A 22,218-nucleotide genomic window follows, 5' to 3' on the forward strand; every position below is an offset into this window, starting at 1 on the left:
ATTTTAATAATGACGTTTTTTGAAATCAATATGGCGACCGAAAGTCCGTAAAATTAATCCTTACTAAATTTTTTTAAATTTAATAAAATAAATAAAATTTAATATTGATCAGAATTTTTAATTTCTTAAATTTTATTAATTTTTTAACGGATTTTTCTTTAAAAAAGCGTAATTTGTAATCAATTTCCATTTGAGAAAAAGAAATATTAATTTTTTTGTTAATATTTTCTGCTAATGACGTCAATTACGAACACCGTTTAGAACAAGAGAAATAAATTTAAATTAATAATAATAATACATTACAGAAGTAATCCACTTATTACAAAGAAAATCGGTTTATAGGTTAATGGGATACATCTGACGAAATTAAGGATAAAATTAATTAAAATATTTAATTAAGGATTAAATAAATAATTTACTATTTTAAATACTCAAAGAAAAATTTAAAAAATGTATATATATATATATATTTTCGAGGGTACTTCAAGAATATGAAGTGGATCTTATAGATATTTCATGTCAATGGATTCTCTTTCCGGTTTTACGGATTATCCACTCAAGTTAGAGTCATATAGATGACGTGCAAAGTGCATAGCATGACTTTTATCGATTTCCAACGATTCATCTTACATCCGAAGTGACTCCTACTTTCCGAGAGTGTCGTCCTTACATATATAAATGAACAAATAGTTGCCATAGATCAAACTGTTTGCTGTTGTCAAATTCTACACAGTCTTCTTTACTATATTCTATACATCTGTTTGCTTTCTCTTGTCTCCGGAATAACTCGCCATATAAATCATTGATGACTATCCTTTTGGAAAATCTTATTTATATGTTGACAATAAACATTCTAGCATCATTATCAGTTAAAGATATGATTTATACGTAAAGTATATAAGACTCTTTAATCCTCCTTTCTGCATTTTACAGCTATTTCGGCCGAAACAATGAAAAGAAGAAGAAGAAGAATATCATCTATCTCTTCATCTTTTAAAAAATAAATTGATAAAATTCCAATCGTGATTTTTTTGTTTTTAATTCTTTAATGTGAAAAGCTGGCTACGTTTTTGCTGTAATTTTTAGGCATTCTATATTTGTTTTCATCCATAATAATTGCTACAATCACCTTTAGGTCTTCGGATTGGTTCGGGAGATATTAAGAGTGTGGAGCCATATCTCCCGAACCGATGATGTGATATCCCTGAAAATTCCTGTAAACATTTCCCATTCACACACAAACCTCCCTGAAAAATTTTAGAAATTTTCGACGAAGGGCACAGGAGTTATTAGGCTTTAAATTAGGTAAATGAAATCAAACATTCGTACAGTACATACAGGAAATACTCCCGTCAACATTTTTGCATTCTTCGATGTTTAAAGATACCCTGGGTCCAAAAATGTAAAAATGTTGGAGGGGGTCATTTTTTGAACAATCGCTATATTTCTCTCTGTTATTTATAACAACTGGAAAAGTAAAAATCGATTAAACAACGAGATTTTCTGTCGAAGTTTTGTTAAGCATTAACATAAATATATTGAAGAATAAATGTTTAAATAGATAATTACACGCAAAATCGAAGAAAACACTTCGTTTCCATTATAAAAGAGTAAAGATTACATTATCTTATATAATTATCAAGAAAAATTTGCACGCCAATTTTGCTAGAAGAGTATCTTAATTGCCTCGAAGAAAATACATAAAAATTGAATATTATCAGCTTACGTGTAGCAGAAAAGATGCTATTTTAGTTTACTCTACCGTAAAGAAATGGTTCCACTCGACTGTAGTAGGTCATCTTCGTTCTAGCGAGAAGATCACGAGGATCGTTCAATCATCAAAGATCTGCGGTATACGAGTAATAAATATATCTCCCAACACAAAAAACATGGCTGCATACGTACTAAGTATAAGAACGATAAGCAGAAAATGTAATAAAGCTGATAATTGCTATCACAAGCTCACAACGATCACTTTAATGGAGATTTTCGTGTTCTTAGACAGCTTTAATTATAGTGATGGTAGCTAAGATTAATAACTTTTTTCCTCCTTATCCCACCGTCACACCTACTTTGTAAAAGTTTAAAAGCCAATTTGGTGCTTACCAAGGAGTAAACGACGATTAAACGACCAGCAAGTTAACAAGTCAGCTTTGGGCTATACGAGAAACCAAACCCTCCCCCTTTTTTTCTCGAAGTTTATTGTGGATAGTTTGTGGTAATTTTCGATCTTTCTAACGTAACAATAGAAGAATAAGTCACCATATTTTGGAGTGGAGCCAAAATACTCGTATCTGATAGAACAGATCGTTCAAGTCTCACGTCACTTAACAGATGTTTACTCTCACTTTCAACCAATCATTAATGTCATTGCTAAGTGGTCAACAATGGATGAACTTCTGATGAGTTCACTGTTGATGGTGTAGTTATAACAAGGATCTTTTTATGGAAAAATTCATCAATATGACTATTAAAGGCGTATAGAAAAAAAGGAAGGTTGAAATTTCGGTCTGCAGGGTGTAATTTTCGCATATGAAGAGTGGTGTGCAGCAGAATTTTAATTAAAAGTTTTCTCAGTTTTAAACTTCTCGATATTGTTTTATTAATATTTATAAAATAAGATTATTTTAAAACGTTTTAGAAGAGCTGAATTATTACATTAAAATTATTATTTAAATATAAATAAATTATATAAAAATTAAAATTTATAATAAAGATTATGGCAATAATGTTTCGAGGCTAAATGAAAGACGAAATTAATTTTTAAATGTAAATATTTAATTAAGGTAATTTTAAAAAACGGTCGTGATTATATTTATAAAATTTATTTAAAAAACAAATGTTTTTATGAATTTATAATTAAATTACTAGTTTTTTGCGATTTATTGAAAATTTACATAGTTAATTAACTAAAGAGATTGATAGTTTTTTCATTTCGTATAGGTCTTATAATTTTAAAAAAATGTTCTTTACTTGATAAATCTGCTTTAAAATAAACAAAAATATATTTTAATTAAAAAACAATTTATATTCTTCTATAGTTTTCATATGAGCCTTACGTTTCTTAATTAACAATTAAACAAAAATCATATTTTGACGGATTTTATTTAATTTATGTGAATCATTTGCTAATATTTTAATAAGAAACTCGTGAATTACATTATTTTTAATTAGATAAAATATTAGAAATTATATAAATATATTTCTCCATTTCCTCTTATCAATACATTGAATAAGAAACCGGTAGCGAGTTGCTTAACTTTCCCGGCAACGACATTTAAAACTGCGTGTGGCGCCATCTGTTACAAAATTTTATTTAAAAACTATTTAAATAATTATTATATTATACCGAAAGAACTTTAATTTTAAGGGTAAAAGGTTTTATTAAAAAAATTGCAAATGCAAATAAGGGTAAACTCTTCATTAAGGAGTCCGACCCCACTCGAGATCTCCTTCTAACTTCCCATCCCGTCGAAATTTAAACACCAAAATTTAACAACCTCGAACCCTCTAACACAGAAACCTCCACGCCAAATTTCAGAAATATTCACAAAAAGCACAGGAGTTATTAAGCTTTAAATTGCACGAACAAAATCGTGCCCCCCGCACACACTAAGGCCTAAACATACAGAAAAAAACTCCCAATTTTTTGTATTTCTACACATTTCGAGGTCTCCCGAGTCCGAAAATGTAAAAAATTTTGGAGGGGGTAATTTTTTGACCGATTTGTTATATATAACATACGGGAATGTAAAAAAAACAATAAAAATCTCAAATTTTCTAACTCGTTTCTACGAGTTGATCATCTCATCACTTCATCAATTCTGTTAAATTTGAACAATTTCAGTTATTTTTATCATTTTCTCCTGTCAAAAACTTATCTTCAATCAGATAAAAAAATACTAGATAATAATATAAAATATATTCTAAAATCTATAAGTTATATATGATATTTCTAATAATTCAGTAGGTTAAACATTACATTATTTATATTAAAAAAATATATTTATATATAAAGTAATCTTTCAAAACAGTTTTATTTTTTACTTTAATATTGCTTACTTTTCTAGAAATAAATTTTAAAGTTTTCATTTTGAATGAAGGATACATTTTGATACTTTTTCCTGCATCATAAATGATGGAGCTAAGATATTTGCTAGTTTATTACCACTTCCATTTACTTATGATACTCGATTATCACTGACGTTTGATACCATACAAAGGGGAAGGGAAAGGGGGATAATATCGGTTATTCGGCAAGCTATCGATAGGATAAGATCCCGTAATTCTAAAGCGGTTCACGTTATAACTTTCCTCATTCAATCATAAGATTCAATACTTGTCAAAGAAAAATCATAGTCTAATATTTTTCGTTCAATTTTCATTAATCATTTTTCATTCTTATATTTCATGAAATCTGCTTCCGTACAACGTCTTTATGCGTGTAAGCGAAGTAATTTTAATAATTTATTAATGATTTATTCTTATTTATTCGAACATTATTTTTGTATGAAAAAATTGCATTCGCGGCGATTACGTCATACATAGAATTTATTTATGTAGAGATAAACGGCCTCGTATCACTATCCATTAATCTCCTAATCTAGATTTAGTTTTAGATAGAATGTTGAGGACAGACGAAGGGACGAACAAATTGGTGATTGGATACCAGCATTTTTTTATTAGCTGATAAAACTAGCATTTTGTGGTTTAAATGGTGAGTTTAATACGAAATTGAGCGAAAATATATCATAAATTTAAGGGTTTTTTTTATTGGTTTGTAAACAATCATGCAAATAAACGGACAGACACACAAATGGATTCAAATTTTCTAGCTGAGGAGACTATAATTTTGTTTAAATGGTGCTTAAACAGTAAAATTTGCAAGAAAATATGAATTACGAGTGTTTTATTAATTTCTAAAATATCTTGCAAACAGACATACGAACATACTGTACAAAAAGTAGGTAAAATTTTAAGAAATCGCCAAAATATTAATTTACATAATTCAGTTTCTGTATAAATTTAAAAAAAATTATTCTGTATATTAAAATTAGCAAAATTTCTTTTAAAATTCGAGATATAACAGATTAATTTATATATTTTTTTAAATTAAAAATTATATACGAAATCTGAAAATTTCAAGGTAATAATGGGAAGAATATGTATATAAAGTAAAGTACTTTCAGCATAAAACACGATAAAATCTGTAAAAAAATAGGAAAAACGACATAAAACATTTTTTTATAAAGTTATATCAGAATAATGGCAAAGTATATAAAAAGATTACGGAAAAACGAAATCAGTAAATATAAAATAAAGTATAATCTCTACACATCTGAGATTTAGTTTTAGAAAAATCATGCGAACGGACAAACAGACGAACAAACGAATAAAAGTATTTTAAGTAAACATGAAATATATTTTGGATCAAAAGAGGATTGAGATGCTCTGTACATTTTAAGTTAATATAGCCTATATATATAAATTCACGAACGAAAAATTTAATAAATGTACAGAAAATAATCTTAATTTATTAACATAAAATATAGAAACTAATTATAAAAAATTCGTGCTTTACATCAAATTTGCACGCTTGAAAAGTTATGCGATTATCTGATGAAATATGGTAAGAAATTTTGACTAAAAATTTCAATCAATCCCTCAAAAATAAAATGAAAATATTTTACTTTCAATTGCATCGTAGCAATAAATCTTTAAACACAATATATCACAAAATAACGTTAAAAATGATTATTTCCAATAAAATATATATTTATATATTAGAATATTAAAATTGATAAATATTTATACGATTTAAAATCTTCATCCACAAAAAGAAATTTATGTATAAAATTAAATTTTAATAAGATTTTTTCCCCTGGTTATCAAAGAAAATTCAAGCAATATAAAATCTTCATTAGATCAATAAAAAAATTGTGTTACTAGTGATGAGAATGCGAGTAGAAAATTTTGTTTTTATAAAATAAACTAGTTGCGAGTTGCACGAGATTCTGAGGGGTCGAAGAATTGGGGAAACAATGACAAAAACAATGGTCTTAGTAGCTAAAATGCACATTTGTTGACCCCAGTATTTGCTATAATGAAAGTGCAAAACACAAAAAATAACTCATGTTTAAGTTAAGAGAGGGTGGAATTTATGGTATTCAGAGTGCCCAAAAATACTCATGCCAAATTTGATGCGAATACGTTGAACGGTATAGAAGCTTCTACCCAATATACATACATACATATTTTCACTTATATAAAAGTCCGGTTCCGTGCCAGTCCGGTTTACATGGATTAAAACCTGTGTAAACCGGACTAGCACGGGACTGAATATTGTTTACGGTTTGGTAGGTTTCCGTGTTGAATGGGTTTTAGTCCTTTCTTAATCTCGAGAACGGAGTTAGATGATCAGCACGACTCTGTTGTTAACAGGAAAAGTACGATTTACGAGACACTACTAAAATCGAGAGCATATATTTTAAATTTAATTAATTAAAAATATGATTAAATTACAGCCACGCCACAAGAAATAATTGCTCGTTCTGTTTTACACAGGTTTTTACTCGTAATCTATGTTAATTTTAGATAATTAAAGTATCAAATGGTAAGAGAATTTATACGGTATGTAAGAATGTTATGTTCTTATCGTATGAAAAGGAATGCAAAGTTCATTATAGTACAACACCTAACTGGAATGAAGTTGAATAAAAGGAAAGGATAGGAAATGTATAAGTTTTTGAAAAGGTTGGATTAAATCGTGCAGAAACTTTATATACAGACTTTTCTGTTAGAAAGATTCGAGTTTCGGATGTACGAAAAAGACTTCTCTTATTTCTCTTTTCGATTAACTCGGGGTTTTGATTGATATATAAGAAGAGAACCATCCAACAATTTTTTTTTCTCCACATTTACATATTTATAGATTAAACGGAACAAATAAATTTCATGCAGAAATATTTGAATTTTTTAAAAATATATTTTATTCTCTAAATTTGCATTATAAATATGTATTTATAAAGAATTACTCTAAATTTATAAAACTCGATATTTTCTCCCCAAAAAAAATAGTTTAGAATCCTACTTGTAGCTTCAGGATAGAAGCTGTGATTTCTTCAAGGTTACAACAGATAGCTTCCCCTCAGGGAAATGTATTTTTTATTTTTTATTTTTTTTCCTAGAATTTCAGACAAAGAAAATCGCTACTGACCACCAAAACAAACCTCAATAAAACAGATAATAAAATATAAAATTATAAAAATGAAAGTTTTAACATCAAGTTTTACTAGATTTAATTTGAGTGAGTCGCTAAATCTCCATTTGTATTATTATTTTTTTTTTGTTTAAATTGGAAGACATTTTTAATAATTTATTTACAACCTAACGAATATGCAAAAATTAAATTTGGAGATAAAATTTTATATTAAAAATTTTTATGTAGAGGTGAATATTTAGAAAATGAATTTTCTAAAAATTTCTAGTGATGCGTGAGAAAAATAAAGTGATAACTTTCGACCGTATAATCCATATTTTTATATATTCTTTTTTATTGTATATACCTATAAATTTATATATAATACATATATTTCTCCTACGTTCTTCAGTGTACAATTTTATATTTTTGTGCTTTATGTTTCCATTGTATGTTCTATATATATATAAAATGTATTCTGTATTATAAAATAGATACAAACAAATTCCTCTTATATTGTTTATATTATACTATTCCATGGTATGAAGTTAAATAGAATGAAATTTTTAGAATTAATTTCATAGTTTTTTTATATTATTATAAAATTTGTAGAAGTTTTAAACAATAAATTTTAAAAGTCTTTTAAGGAATACTTTTCTTCTAAATTATTTATAGGTGTAGGATACATGTTTATATATATAAAAACATGCTTTACTCAAAGTTAACATCACGTTTATCTCTTAATTTTATAAATAATCATAAAATATCTTGCATATTTTAAACTTTTTACAGTTATTTTTCGTTTAATAACATTTTTATCACATAATATTTAAGTATTGTATACTTTAATTTAGTTTTATAACTTCTTTCTCACTTAGAAACCACACTATTCTGATTGATAACGGCTATTATTATACATAAATTTTAAAAAAATTTCCTTATAATTTTGATTATTTTTAAAGAAATATTCCTTTCAAAATCCTGTCAACACTCTAGTAAAGTAAAGTATGCGCATATTTTATTAATAATTTACTATAATTCCAAGAAAAAAAAATTATTTCCAAGCGCGCAATTTCTCTTGATTACGGAAAAATGCCACACATATACGTAGATACGACTTTTTTCATATAATTTATATAGTAGCATGAATATTATACCCACCGATTTCACTATAAAACTATAAATCTTACCACCGTAAAGATATATTTAATAGTCAAACACGCTTATCCTTTTAAAGTCTACTTAATAAAATTCATTGGACTAGTTACAAGTAGAGATAAATCACGCGTTACTTCTAAAACTTAAAAGATGAACCGAAAGCAAGTTTCCTGAAAAGAATTCGACGTTAGATGTACATCAGGTGAGGGAACGGACCACCGAATAACGTGACCAGCATCCAATTTATAAGCTAAAGTGATACGAAGCAAAAGAAGAGATCATCGTGAACGGAATGTCTAACCGTAAAATGTAATAGTTGTATTGATTGTAGAGCTGTAAACCTTAATTTACACAAGAGAACCCTGTGTAAACAAATCCTCTGAAACTCATATATATAGAAAATGGATAAAAGAAGTAACTGCTACTTTCGTAAATAGAATTTGTTAATCATTCAACGTGACATATTTTTTTTTCTTCCGCTGTTCCCTTCTTACTCGTCTTGAAATCTCGAGTATTGTTTTTACAATAGATAATTCATTCGGGAATCCATTGTTTCGTCTTACTTTGGAGGGGGAAAAAGTAAAATAAAAAAGGCAACATTCAACGAAAAATATTGATTTTTCTGTTAACTAATTTAAGAGGAAATCTCTAAAGGAATAATAGAACGAAATGGAAGTTTTACTTTATCCACTTTGAAAATACAGATTGTTTTGAAAATCCCAACCTACTAACGTGATAAAATAACACCCGAAAAAGGTAAAGATAACAATATATCTCGGCAAAAATTTACGATGGATATAAAAAATAAATCTATCTTCGTGTTGGAACGAATACTTTTCCCGAATATTGAATATTTTTTCAAGTATGACATAGGTCATGAAGCTTGAGGATGAGAAGATTCTTCCATTTTCTTTTTTCCCCTTTTTTCTACGTTTTATAAATAGAAATTTGCTCATCTTAACAACGTCTAGAAAGTTAGAGACGGTTAAAAAATCATTTTTTTATTATAATAATAGTTTAGAAATTCTAGAGAAGGAGAAAAAATCTTTATGATGGTATTCACCATTTTCAATCTCTTTAAGAATTTCATCAATATGTTAATATAAAACCATTGAAATATCCCGAAGGTTTAGTAAGTTATAAAAGGATAAGTATAAAAATCAAGACGTAAAACTCCAATATAAGGTAAGAGATGTTTTAAAATTTATCATATCCATAGCTTTAGTAGTTATAGAAGGAAACAAAATGGCGGAAAAAATATATATATTTTTAAATTCGAAAGAAAATTATACGTAGGTAACTGAAGATAAATGCATTTCGAGAATTTACGAATATTTCGCCAGAGGTTAAATGGAAAAATGCGATTTATTTTCAAAATACTTCGGGCGTTACAAAATATTATATTCCATACATAAATGAAATATATATATCGAGTAATATCAACAATACAAGAGAAATAATACATCGAAAATCCAATTTCTGAATGAGTTTTAGGTTTAGATAATGCAAAAATTAGTTTAAATTTAGGAATAAAATTGTATTTTTTCAATGAAATTAAGTTCCTTTTTTGATTAAGCATCAAAAATTCAATGCTGAATTGCCAACGTATAAAATCTGTTTGATGGAGTTGTAAATTTGTAACGATAAAGCTAATCTATAACTTTATGCAGAAAATTGTTATATAAGTTAAGCATGGTTATCTGTATTTATAGAGGATGGCCCAAACATCAGTCAAGCGTTCTTAGTTTACGCGTTTAGCTACTGAGTTGAGAACAATGCGCCTTTCGCCTTCAAAATTGCCAGAATCTTTATCGATTGTAAATTTATAAGTAATAAAGCGTATGAATAGAACAACTTTTTTGTCTTTAGAATGGCCAACTGACTTTTGGACAACCTTGTATAAAAAAGCTATTTACATAAATCAGCTTCAGCTAATTTATACACTGTGCAGAGGACCATCTATATTATATAAACTCAATTTATCGGTAATTTTATATATATTTTATTAAAATCGTAAAAAATTATTTAATAAATTTATGTTTATACCTATAAGCGCCTTAAGTTTTATCATTAAAAATATAATTTAATATCAAAAAAGCTGGCAACGTTGTTATTAGACTTTCCAGGCATTCTTTGTTTTCGTCCCTTGCTCCCATTACCTTAAGTCTTTAGATTGGTTGGGAGATATTAAGAGGGTGAAGCCATATTTCCCGAACTAATGGTCCGATTTTCCCGAAAATTTTCAGAAACATTTCTCCCTAATACACAAACCTCTCTGCAAAATTTCAGAAATTTTTGACAAAGTTAAGTTGGAGTTATTAAGCTTCAAATTGGATAAATAAAATCGTGTCCCCATATACACACTAACATACAGAAAAACCCCCAATTTTTTTCTTTTTGCATTTCTCGACGTTTCAAGCTCCCCCTAGTCCGAAAACGGGTCCATTTTTGACCGATAGCCATACTTTTCCTCTGTTATATGTAACAGCTGGAAAAATAAAATTGATAACGATGAAAATTTGCTTTAAAAACAGCATTACATAATTATTTATCATTCGATAAAGGAGGTAATTACATAATTATTTATAGAATCTTCTTACAGATAATGATGGAAGACATAAGTCGTTTGAGAATTCTTGAATCGACTTATATCCTAATTTGCCTCAATACGAAATGTAAGAAAGAGCAATTAACAGCAGATTTAACTGGTAATCTCTAATCAGAGAAAAGTTAAGAGATCAGTTTTCGTTTCCTTTCGAAAATTCCGGTATTTAACTTGCTAATTTTAGAAAGAGCGGAGAGATAGGACATCCCACTACTTTAAAATTGTCTTTAAAATATAAATATGTAAATTAAATAAAGCCGATCATCTCTCTCTCCAATTTATATATGAGCATTAATTTAATTTAATTAATTCTGATGGTTATTGAGATGAATTTAATAATGAAGAAGATCAAATAAATTCTTAAACTTTTAAAAGAAAGAAAAATTAATTATAATACATAAATAATACAAGTCACATTTTCTTACATCCTAATTAATTCGTTCTTAAACTTTGCATTTTTTACTTAAAAATTAAATTTAAATTTAATTATTTTTTTAAACTTGTATTTATGTACTTTTAATTAAATTTTTCGTTTAGTATTTTTTAATCAAGAAATGTATTTTAATATTTAAAATATGTATATAGTTTTGTAAAGAATAAATTATTAATAAGAACGGTCTTGAGAAATTGTAGAATGAAAAATGGATTTTGTATACAGGCGGTACTCTATGATATATACAAGATATAAATCGAAAACGTATTATAGTAAAGATAGTTACTTGAATAAATGATTGGTTATTTAATTGGTTGAAAAATAAAAACAAGATGTCTACTTTAAGTCGACCAATTACGCATCTCTATTTTAAACCGACCAATTACGCATCTGCTCGACTTTCAGCCAACAATCATTAAAATGATCCGATTACTAAGTGAATGTTATATATTTTTTCGGAGTTTTTAATGTTTCATTTTGAATTTAATTAGCTACAGAAGTTAATTGTTTAATGTTTAATAATTAAGAATATTTCCTTAAAAGCAATCATTTAGAAATATATAAATAAAAATATTAATTAAATTTGGAAATTGTAATTTTAACTTTTAAATTTCCCACAGTTAAAACTATTATATAGAGAAAGAAAATTTAGATATTCATACGACGAAAGAAATGATTTCATGCTAGGATTAACCGGTACTTTATAAAAGATAATATCAGAAAAGTAGGTAGATATGTAAATTTTTAAGATAAGAAGGATGTAATCCAACATCTTCATCAGCATAAAGTCGATTTTGTAAAGCCATATAAGAGCAACTATGCAAAATGGCATCACTCGAGAATCGAGTGTACTCCATTACTAAGTTTAGAACGTTAATTAAAATGGCATAAAATGAATCCATATAGGCGTAAGACAGCTTTCAGTAAATGATAGAGCAGGGTGGCGACAGCTTCAGCCACAGGTCACATCCGGCCATATCTACCAATCTGTCGCTCTGAGCCACACTCTAACGACATCGGTATCCACAACCGACAGATTTAATCTAACCTATACAGCATTAATGATCGAATTTCTCAGTAAATAGCTCGAACGTACCATATCAAAATATATAAACAGAATTTATTCATCCAATTTCCAAAAAGTCAGTAAAGAAAATGGCCAATTTACACGATAATACAACGTTAAATCTTAACACTATTAATGCCGTATACGCTATTGTTTAATTGTTTCCCAGGATTAATGTAACAATCTATTTAGCTTTATATAGATTAATTCTGTAGTACAATAAATCATTTAATTGACATAATTAACTTTAAATTTTAAAAATATTAATTTTTTAACGAATAAAAATTCTTGTAGGAGAATCGCTTAAGGATAAATGTCTGATGTTTGGTTAAATTTTGTAAACAAATTAGATCTAAAATTAGACGGGTAATAAAAGAAAATTCCAGATTGAAAATTTACTTTGATAAAAAGGAAAAGAATTTTCTTGAATCTTGAATAAATTATTTATCTTAACGCCAAATGTACATTTTAGCTTTCAAGAAATTAAGATCAGCAGCAACGACAAGAAGAAAATGCTGCCACATAAATCTTTATTTGCAAAGAAATTCAGCAAATTTTAATGATTTAAAACAAATTTAACATATCCAACATTCAAATGTACGTCTAAACTTTTCAAAATAACCCGAAATTAACACAGAAATTGAATAAATCGATAAACTTTCAGCGATCTAAGAAATAAATTACGTCTGTCCGTGTGTATAACCGTACAGATTTTACTACAAGTTTGAACAGGTAGAAATGTGAAATTGCAGTGAAAATAATCTGTTTACGAAATGTATGTGTTGTACTGTACGTATATGGCAATAAATATGTATGTGTGTACTGTATACATATTTTTTCTTCCTTCCATTATTTAAATTTCAAGAAAAGGAATTTTATAAATGAGGAGTGAGAGTGAGATTTTATAAGCACACATACATGTGTGATGTGTATATGTATGTGTGTATGTATATATATAATATATATGGAGTCAGACTCCACATTACAAAACTTTATATAGCGAATTCTCCACATTTCTTGGAGGCAATTCGTTATGCAGAAGTTCGATTATATGTATATACATCGAATTCTTATTTCCCTTTCTAGTATGCTCCACTTGAATATAAAATTCCTTTTTTTCATAATTAAAAAAAATTATATAAATGAACCTCTGTATTGATTTCGTACGTCAGTATGTTGATCTGTCATCCTTCAGTCTAATTTCCGACAAGTTTTCTAGAAATTTAAAAAGTCAGAATGTTAAGATCAATGAATAATGATGTCATTTTTTAATTAAAAATATATCTCTTCAACTGATTATCACACACAATCCATCTTTACTGCGTTATTACCTAATATGTGTATATATATATATATCTTTTTTTAACTTTTTAATTTCTATAAAGTCAAAATTTTACTTTATCTTAACTGCAAAATGGTGATGAAGTAAATCTAAATTTCTAATTATCTACCGGAATATATTAAAAAATATATAATTTTTTTCTAAATTAAGATGAAGCGATAATTTAACAATATTTTGTTGATGAAAAAATCGATTTTTCTTAATAATTCCTTACGAAAAATCTGTAAAATCGATAAAAATACTTTAAAAATTTTGCATTATTTAACAGGAATTTTATTTTTTTTCTAAATAAAAATTTTCATAAATAACATTAGATTTGTTGTTTTCTCATTTAAATTTCAAGCTTAACTTGTTATCAACTTATAATAGTATCAATGGAGTAATAAATAATCCGGTGAGTGAGATGCAAGAGAAAGAGGATAAAGAAAAAACTAAAATAATAATATATTATATATGAAAGTTAATGCAGTTAGAAAAGATTAATCGTCGACAGGAAATTCAGATATTTTAAACTTGATACATAATAAATTTCGAAAATTCTAAATATTTATCACGCTGGAAATAACATTTATGATCGAGGAATGACGTGTATTGAGATAAATAATGAACACGACAGCAGATGCAACAAAATTAAGCAATCATTAGACAACTCATTGTAGTTAATTGAAGTTTATACAGTAAAATGTAAGCTTAGAATATATATATATACATATATAAAATCGAATAAAGTCGTTAACTTTTAATTTCTAATAATTAAAGCGGGTCATTTTCTCTTAATAAATCGATTTGTAAATTATCTTGATTTATAAGCTAGTTTAAAGTTTTAAAAAATGATGATTATGGTCATTTTTAAATATCACTCTATTAAAATTGCCATGCAAAAATTATAAGCTTAAAATGTTCTAAGGAGAAGCTTCTAATTTCTAATGGTTAGATGGATTGATTATTAGATGAATAACCTCCTGCTCTGAGGGATCCAGCATCCAAACCAGAAGAACAAATCTAGTCATTTTTAGAAGTAATCTATCCCGATATCACGGGCTTCGTCGCTCATCTTCTAAATTCTCCCATTGCGCGCCTAGCCCTCCCTCACCTCCCAAATGCTCCAATTTAGATCTAGCTCGACCCTTCCTCCATGCCCATGAAGGAAGGGTCCTCTTAGTGATCACAGGGCCAACAGTTATAATGTATATATATATATATATATATATCTATTATTTATCTACAAGTGTTTGACTTGAACCAGTTTCGTTATTTAGATTTAAAATGTCATTTAAAAATTCACTTTTGAAATAGATTAATTATAAGTGTATAACAGTATAATATAAACTTAAAGTATATAAAATTGAATTGAATATCCTAGCAATAAATTTCTAAAGAGTTTTTCTTTGCAATAACGCTTACTTATTCGCATCATAAATTAATTCTGCTCCATAAAAGTTTTTAAGAAATTATTTTTTAACATTATTTATAGTTAATTTAATTTAATAATGTAATTATTTGAAGTTTATAGAGCCAACTTTGAGCTTAACAAATATATAGAATCAAATTTAAATATTATAATAATAAATTATTTATGTAATTTTTATAAATTTTAAAAATAAACTACTGTTTAAAAAACTTTTAAAATTATAATTTAATTTTATATACATTATTTATTAATTATGTTTCTGTATAAACTGCTTTAAATGATGTTTAAAGCAGTTTAGATTACAGAATACAATTAGTGATTTTTTAAACGAATTTATTTATTTATTTCCTCTAAAAAAGCTTAAAAATATAATAAACTTTTATTATTATTAAACAATAAACTGACAATTCATTAATTCAGAATGTAGATAATTGAAGTTTACGAAGCATAAACTAAGAATATGGAATCAAATTAAAATATCCTAGGAATAAATCGTTAAACTTCTGATTACTATTAAATTACATTGGTTAATTTTCCTTAACAAATTTATTTACAGAATAAATTTGATTTTTTATAAATAATAATAATAACAATTTTTTCAAATATATTTAAACTTTGTTGAATTTAATAGTCGAACGAGAAGTTTTCACAATCTGGTTTAATTGTTATAGGTCAAGTAGAATCTAACTCTTATCTCTAACGTTCTTTCTTAATCTGCTTTATTCAGACAAGGTTAATTCACACAGTCTCCTTTACGACTCGATACACACCAATGGAAAATAGAGCCGGAAGAGATAGCACAGCCTTTCAAATGTAATGTTCTATTATCTGCCATGTCTTAATTAACTGTATCACGTGATAGTTTTATATAATTACTTTAAAAAAATTTTTAAATACGTAAACAGGATGCTTTTAATCAGATGAGGCTTACAAACACCTTTCCATGTTAACTACTTTGTTATACATTTATAAAAAATCTGGTATCTATGTTTTATGTTTAAAACATATACATATATATATAGTGAAAAGTCTAAACTTTAAATTAGTTGAGTTAATATTCCTTCCATTTCTTGAAAATTTAATGATTAATATCGATTGTTTTTACTCTTGTTCTTGCGAGGAGCGGCTTTTAAATCTTTATTTGTTTATTTATTTATTTTTAGTTTATAAATAATTTATTAAAAACAACTCCTACATTAGTGAGAGTGAAAATATTTTTTGTCATGTTTACTCAAATATACACCTTGAACAATTAGCTTTAAAAATTTTAAATATAACTTATATGAAGTGCAGTGAAGAGTTCGTTTATTGAACTCTCTATATTCTATACTTTAGGGTAGATTCCTAAAACTTTTTGGCTGTCGACCCCTCAAGGATTTCTCGGTCTTTATTGGCTTCTCGAGGATTTCTTGATCTTTCATCAACCTCTATTTTGCTAACGCAGTTAAATTGTAAATAAATAAATTTGATAAGCCAGCATTAATCCATCCATCATTTTCATAGAAAAGATCTACTTATAGTGTGCGAATTTCCAATTTTCTGAATTGTCATACACGCAACCCATTGAATTGTTTTTAATAAACTGATTTAAATTGATTCACAGTTACATTCCACTTAAAATGCCTTATCGATCATTTTTGGAACCTCTGCTTTAGCCTATAATTACTATAGGCCTATATAGTTTACTGTGTAGTAAATAAACTGTTTGATGTACTGTGCTTCCTACATATACTGTATACAGTTTAATGTAAAGTTAGCAAACTGTTTATTGCACTTCCTACACGCTACACATTGCTTACTGTATTATTTGTATGCATTACTATGCGGCAAGTACTGAAGTTTCTTTACATTTGTAAACTAATTTAGAGTAAACAGCAGCAGAATTTCATCTTCTTTATCGTTTAATATCATTTAAAATACATATTTAAAAATTATATATTTTCACACATAGATTTGATATACACGCGTGCCATTTAAGAATAAGCGATATGTATGAAAAAAATATCACGTGATAAATTATACATAGAAATTGGCAAAAAATCTGGACTCGAGAACATTAACTTAACTAATTTATATCAAATGTTGAAAAATGAATCAAGATGGATGCTTTCCTCTTACAAAAAGGAAAGGCGGTTTTAAAGTAATGATCGGATAAGATAATCGTAAATAATTCATAAAAAATAAAATCTCGACATTATATTTTCGTATATGTAACTTACATAAAAGAACATGATACGATTTATATATTTTTAATAAAAGAATAGTATTTTATAGAGAAGATTTATACTATTTTATATTGCATACGATAAATATACATATGACAGTTTAATTCGGTTGGGATACGATAAGAAACGAGTAGAGTAACATACTGCTTTAATTTCTAAGTTTTCTAAAGTGCTAGGCTATAAGCAATTTGACTTGATCTGGGATTTTTTTAAGAGTGATGTTTTACAACTTGCGAGTGAGTTAACGCCCCGAACAGATTTTAAACAGACATCCATTAAATGCAAGATGTTTCTTAGATATCATTTTCTTCCATCTAATGGACCATTCCGGGTTTTAAACAGCTCTTTTCTTTATTATGAATTCACCTAGAAATAAATTTAAGGTTTGCTTTCTATGTACGACATTTCATAATATATAAATATTAAGGTAATTCACGATTTGTAAAATTTAAAGTTGGTTTAGAATAATAGATAATTTTATTTATTTATTTTTTCCTGAATTACAACACAATTTAACTTTAAAGTCCTATAATAATTTAGCTATTAAAGTGAAGTAAGAGAGAGTATATCAAAATTTATCTAGTAGTTATTGAGGGAATAACTGCATAATCCCTTTTCTCTTCCTTTGGGAAAACAACTTTATGGAAATAGTCCCACATTGATTAATAATATATATTAAGCATACATACTGCTAATTATCTTGCACCGAAATTTACTCAAACCTATCAAATGACGAAATCGAACGAAGGATGAATTTGTCGTGCAAAATTGCACGCTCTCCATTCAACCACCCATCTATCATAACCTTGTAAGGTTTGACAGTGATTAATGCTCATTTGAATTGGTTTTTTTTAAAGTTACTTATATTATTATTATTATTATATTTTTATTTACATTGTTGTAAAGCATAGTTTGATTAATCTATACAACATTGAACTCACTTCAATTAAGATAAAAACATGAATACATTTTCGAGTTGCTTCCAATGATTCTTTTTTTGTTAGCTCTTTTTATCAGTTTACTATTCATTTCAGAGTTTAATAATTATTAAATTAATTTTCTTTTTATGCAATTTGCTTGAAGATAAGCAAGAACTTTTTTATGTTTATATTAATTTTCTATGCTAACTTTAGTGAAAAGACGTTTAAGGAATAAAGAACGTTTATAGAAAATGCCCTTTACTCTATGAGAATTCAATAAAAATCGATTTTTCTTTAAGTATGAATTTGTAAAGATCTTTTTGAAAAATTTTGAATAATAATAATAATAAAATATTCTTTATTTAGTAAACATACTTTCAGTTACTTGAATGCCGAGGTTATCTTTATCTTTATATACATAACTTTCAATCAAAAGTAAAAACCTTTATCTGTATAAAAATTTCAAGCAATTTTTAATAAAATTATAACTAGGAATATTTTAAATAATATTGACTCTTACACATTTTAATTTTATTTAATTATTGTTAAAAATCAGTTAATAAAAAATAAATGTTTGTATTAAAGAATTAAACAAAAATTAATAACCAAACACCTTTTTCGTTGCCGACAAAGTTTATTTAAAACAAACGTTTTCGACCTACTCCGCAGGTCATCGCCAGGTTGAAAACGGACAATTAAAACATTTCCGTTCCACAAGATCGAATACAAATATTTAAATTTCAAAAAACTGACAACGGATTTAAAAAACATACGAGTAATGTATAAAGATATATATAATAGAAAACCAAAGAATGAAAAGAAACTCAGAAATACTACTAAATATAACTATCAACTAATACTACTTTGAACATTAAAAATTTATGAGTTCCAGGCCGATGGTAGGCCTTCTGCGTCCCTGGCATTTATACATGCCTCTTCTAGTTTGCTCTTATAAATCTCTATTTTCTCAGAGGTCTTTGCTAATGTTGGGGAGCTCACGGGTTTGATAATGTCCGCTTCATCCCATTTAACTACCAAGCCTTGGGTCTGAGCCATCTGGGAAAGTACCGTCGCGTTGGAACCTTTCCTGATGTTATGCTTGTGTTCCTTGAGTCTTACTCCCAAATTCCTTGTTGTAACGCCGATGTATTCTTTCTTAATTACCAGCCGTGCGTTATCGTATGGAATCTTATACACACCTGCTTTTTCTTCCTTCCTAATGTTATTCTTGTCATTTCTTAAAATTTTATACAGGTTCGGAGCTCTTTTTAGAATTATTGTTGACTCTTTACGGTCCGCAATTTCTTTCATAATGCCTTTTGTATTTCTGTTATAAGTGAATTTTGTGATTTTACTGGAATTTTGGGATTTTACTGTGATTGTTTTAAATCCGTTGTCAGTTTTTTTGAAATTTAAATAAAACCAACTTCTCGCACAATCCCTGGGAAGGATAAATCAACACACTATAAACCTTTTTTTATATCCCAGTACGAATAGCTTTAGATAAAAACTAACGTTTTCGACCAAAACTTGGTCTTCGTCAGGCTATTGACCAGTATAAAATTCGAAACTGGAATTCGAACAACGTGTTTAAAATTATTTTAAATTGCAAATTATTTAAAAATTGGGACTAATTTTCGCCGTACTTGCTACTGAAGTGATAAAATATTTCGTATGCATGGAAGTGGTGCTATGAGAAAAAGCGTAAACAACACTGGCATGTTGCTAACGTTTCTATACCAGCAAATACATCGTATTATTTATTTGTGGGGTGTAACAATATTTTTATCATTTCAGTAGCAGGTACGGTAAAAATTAGTTTCCAATTTTTAAACAATTTGGAATTTAAAATAATTTTAAACGCGTTGTTCGAATTCCAGTTTCAAATTTTATACCGATCAATAGCCTGGCGAAGACCAAGTTTTAGTCGAAAACGTTAGTTTTTATCTAAAGCTATTCGTACTGAAATATAAAAAGGTTTTTAGTGTGTTGAAATTTAAATAAATTAGATAGAATTAAATACCTAAATAAATAGGATTTAACAATTTAGAGGGATTATCGCACCAAGGCCGACAGAAAGAAAAACCAGATCTTTTACAAAAAAGTTAGTCTAATTTAACAATCACATTCAAATTCAGGTAAGGATGCATTTCGGGTACAAGGACTTCTCATCAGCTTACCAACACATGGTACCAACATAATAATTATAAGACTAATAGTTAGCCAATACAAAGGGATATCTAATATATACAGTGCACTGAAATTTAAATATTTGTATTCGATCTTGTGGAACGGAAATGTTCCAATTGTCCGTTTTAGACCTGACGATGGCCTATGGAATAGGTCGAAAACGTTTGTTTTAAATAAACTTTCTCGGCAACGAAAAAGGTGTTTGGTTATTGTCTAATCTTTTGCTGAGCACATTCTATTTATAAAGTATGTCAAAAAATTAAAATAAAATAAAAGTTAATTATGTAAATTTAACAGCTTTTAATTTAATTTTAAAAAAATATTTACTAAAATTTAATTTTATGGAGTGAAAAATAATTCAAAAATACAAATAAAAAAAGAAAATGAAATATAAACATAGGTAGTTCTCTGAGAGTCATTAAAATATTAAAACATAAACATTTTTACTGATAATTGGCTGAATATATGATTGTTAAAATTCAATTGGAGGAAAAGAAAAATGTCTACGCCTATTATTTTCAATTTCGACCAATCGTCGTTAGAACATTTTATAATTGACAGTTTATATAAACATCGATATTCATAGCATATTTCTACTTATAAAATTACTATATTTATTTACAGAAATTTACTCTATTATTATTTAAAATGGCTAAATACTGTTACTTAATATGTAGCACGAAAAATAATGCAATAAATATAAATAAATGGGTCAAATTCTAAAGGTTTTTTATTCAAATAAAATAAAATAAAGCTAACAAAATGATTACGGGTTAGTGCAGTTTTGTAGTTTAGAGAGTTCTTAACTTGGAAGAGTAATGGAATGTGCCGCATCAGTCTATGTAAGAGATAATCTCCTCAACAATTACGACATACTGCAATGTTTGCAGTGTAATGAAGTTAATGCTACTCAATTGTGCTAAATATTTAATTTCGTCAGAGAAACCGGCTACGTTGATTCATTAAACTTGAATTTTCTTGTAAATATAATATTCATGCGTTTATATGTGTGCGGTCACAATATTATAAATTTATTGTTTATGTTTACTTGTTTATGTATATTTATGCTTTTTTTATATCATAAAAATTATTTTGAAAAAGTCTCGAATTTTGTTATTTTATCTCGTTATAATTAGAATTTTATGTAAATTTATCTCATTATATCTCTTCGCATTTAAAATAATTTTTTTTACCAAATTAAAATTAATGTAAATTTTTAAAATATTCAAAGTACTATTTAAAATTATAACTTTTACAGTTTATTATTAAATTTCTATGCTTTTATTAATTCTCATAATGCGAATTTTTTCTTTATTCAAAATATTCCCCTGTAAAGCGTGCATTACCTGCAATACAGAAGTATTGCAGGTAATGCAGTTGTTTCGAAATTATGAAATATAGCGCTTTTCTTATCGAAAAAAGCGGAATATTTTTATGAATTTACAAGATTTAAACTTTTGAATATAAAGTTTATGTCAATATTATATGATTTATCCATACGAACTGAATTACAGTGTCTCGAAGGTAAAATATCAATATATAACGTATGAAGCTCATTTTATTATTCTTATATTCAATGCATTGCATTCTAAAATATAATTAATTTTATTAAAAAATACAATTTAATCTGAAAACAATTTTTTGAAATTTTTTTCCAATTAAAAATAAAA

The 22,218-nt window shown here is 27.1% G+C and overlaps 1 protein-coding gene across 1 annotated transcript in view; it reads right to left on the bottom strand.

Annotated features, from left to right (window-relative positions):
- Nucleotides 1-22,218, bottom strand: part of LOC136987413 (uncharacterized) — a 272,592-nt gene that overhangs the window by 233,581 nt on the left and 16,793 nt on the right. Inside the window, 1 exon segment of the mRNA XM_067285148.1 lies at nucleotides 13,628-13,675. The gene's annotated coding sequence lies outside the window, so the exon portion shown is untranslated.

The sequence above is a fragment of the Centruroides vittatus genome, unplaced genomic scaffold (assembly GCF_030686945.1).
Source record: "Centruroides vittatus isolate TY-2023 unplaced genomic scaffold, ASM3068694v2 scaffold_1782, whole genome shotgun sequence".
Lineage (NCBI taxonomy): Eukaryota > Metazoa > Arthropoda > Arachnida > Scorpiones > Buthidae > Centruroides > Centruroides vittatus.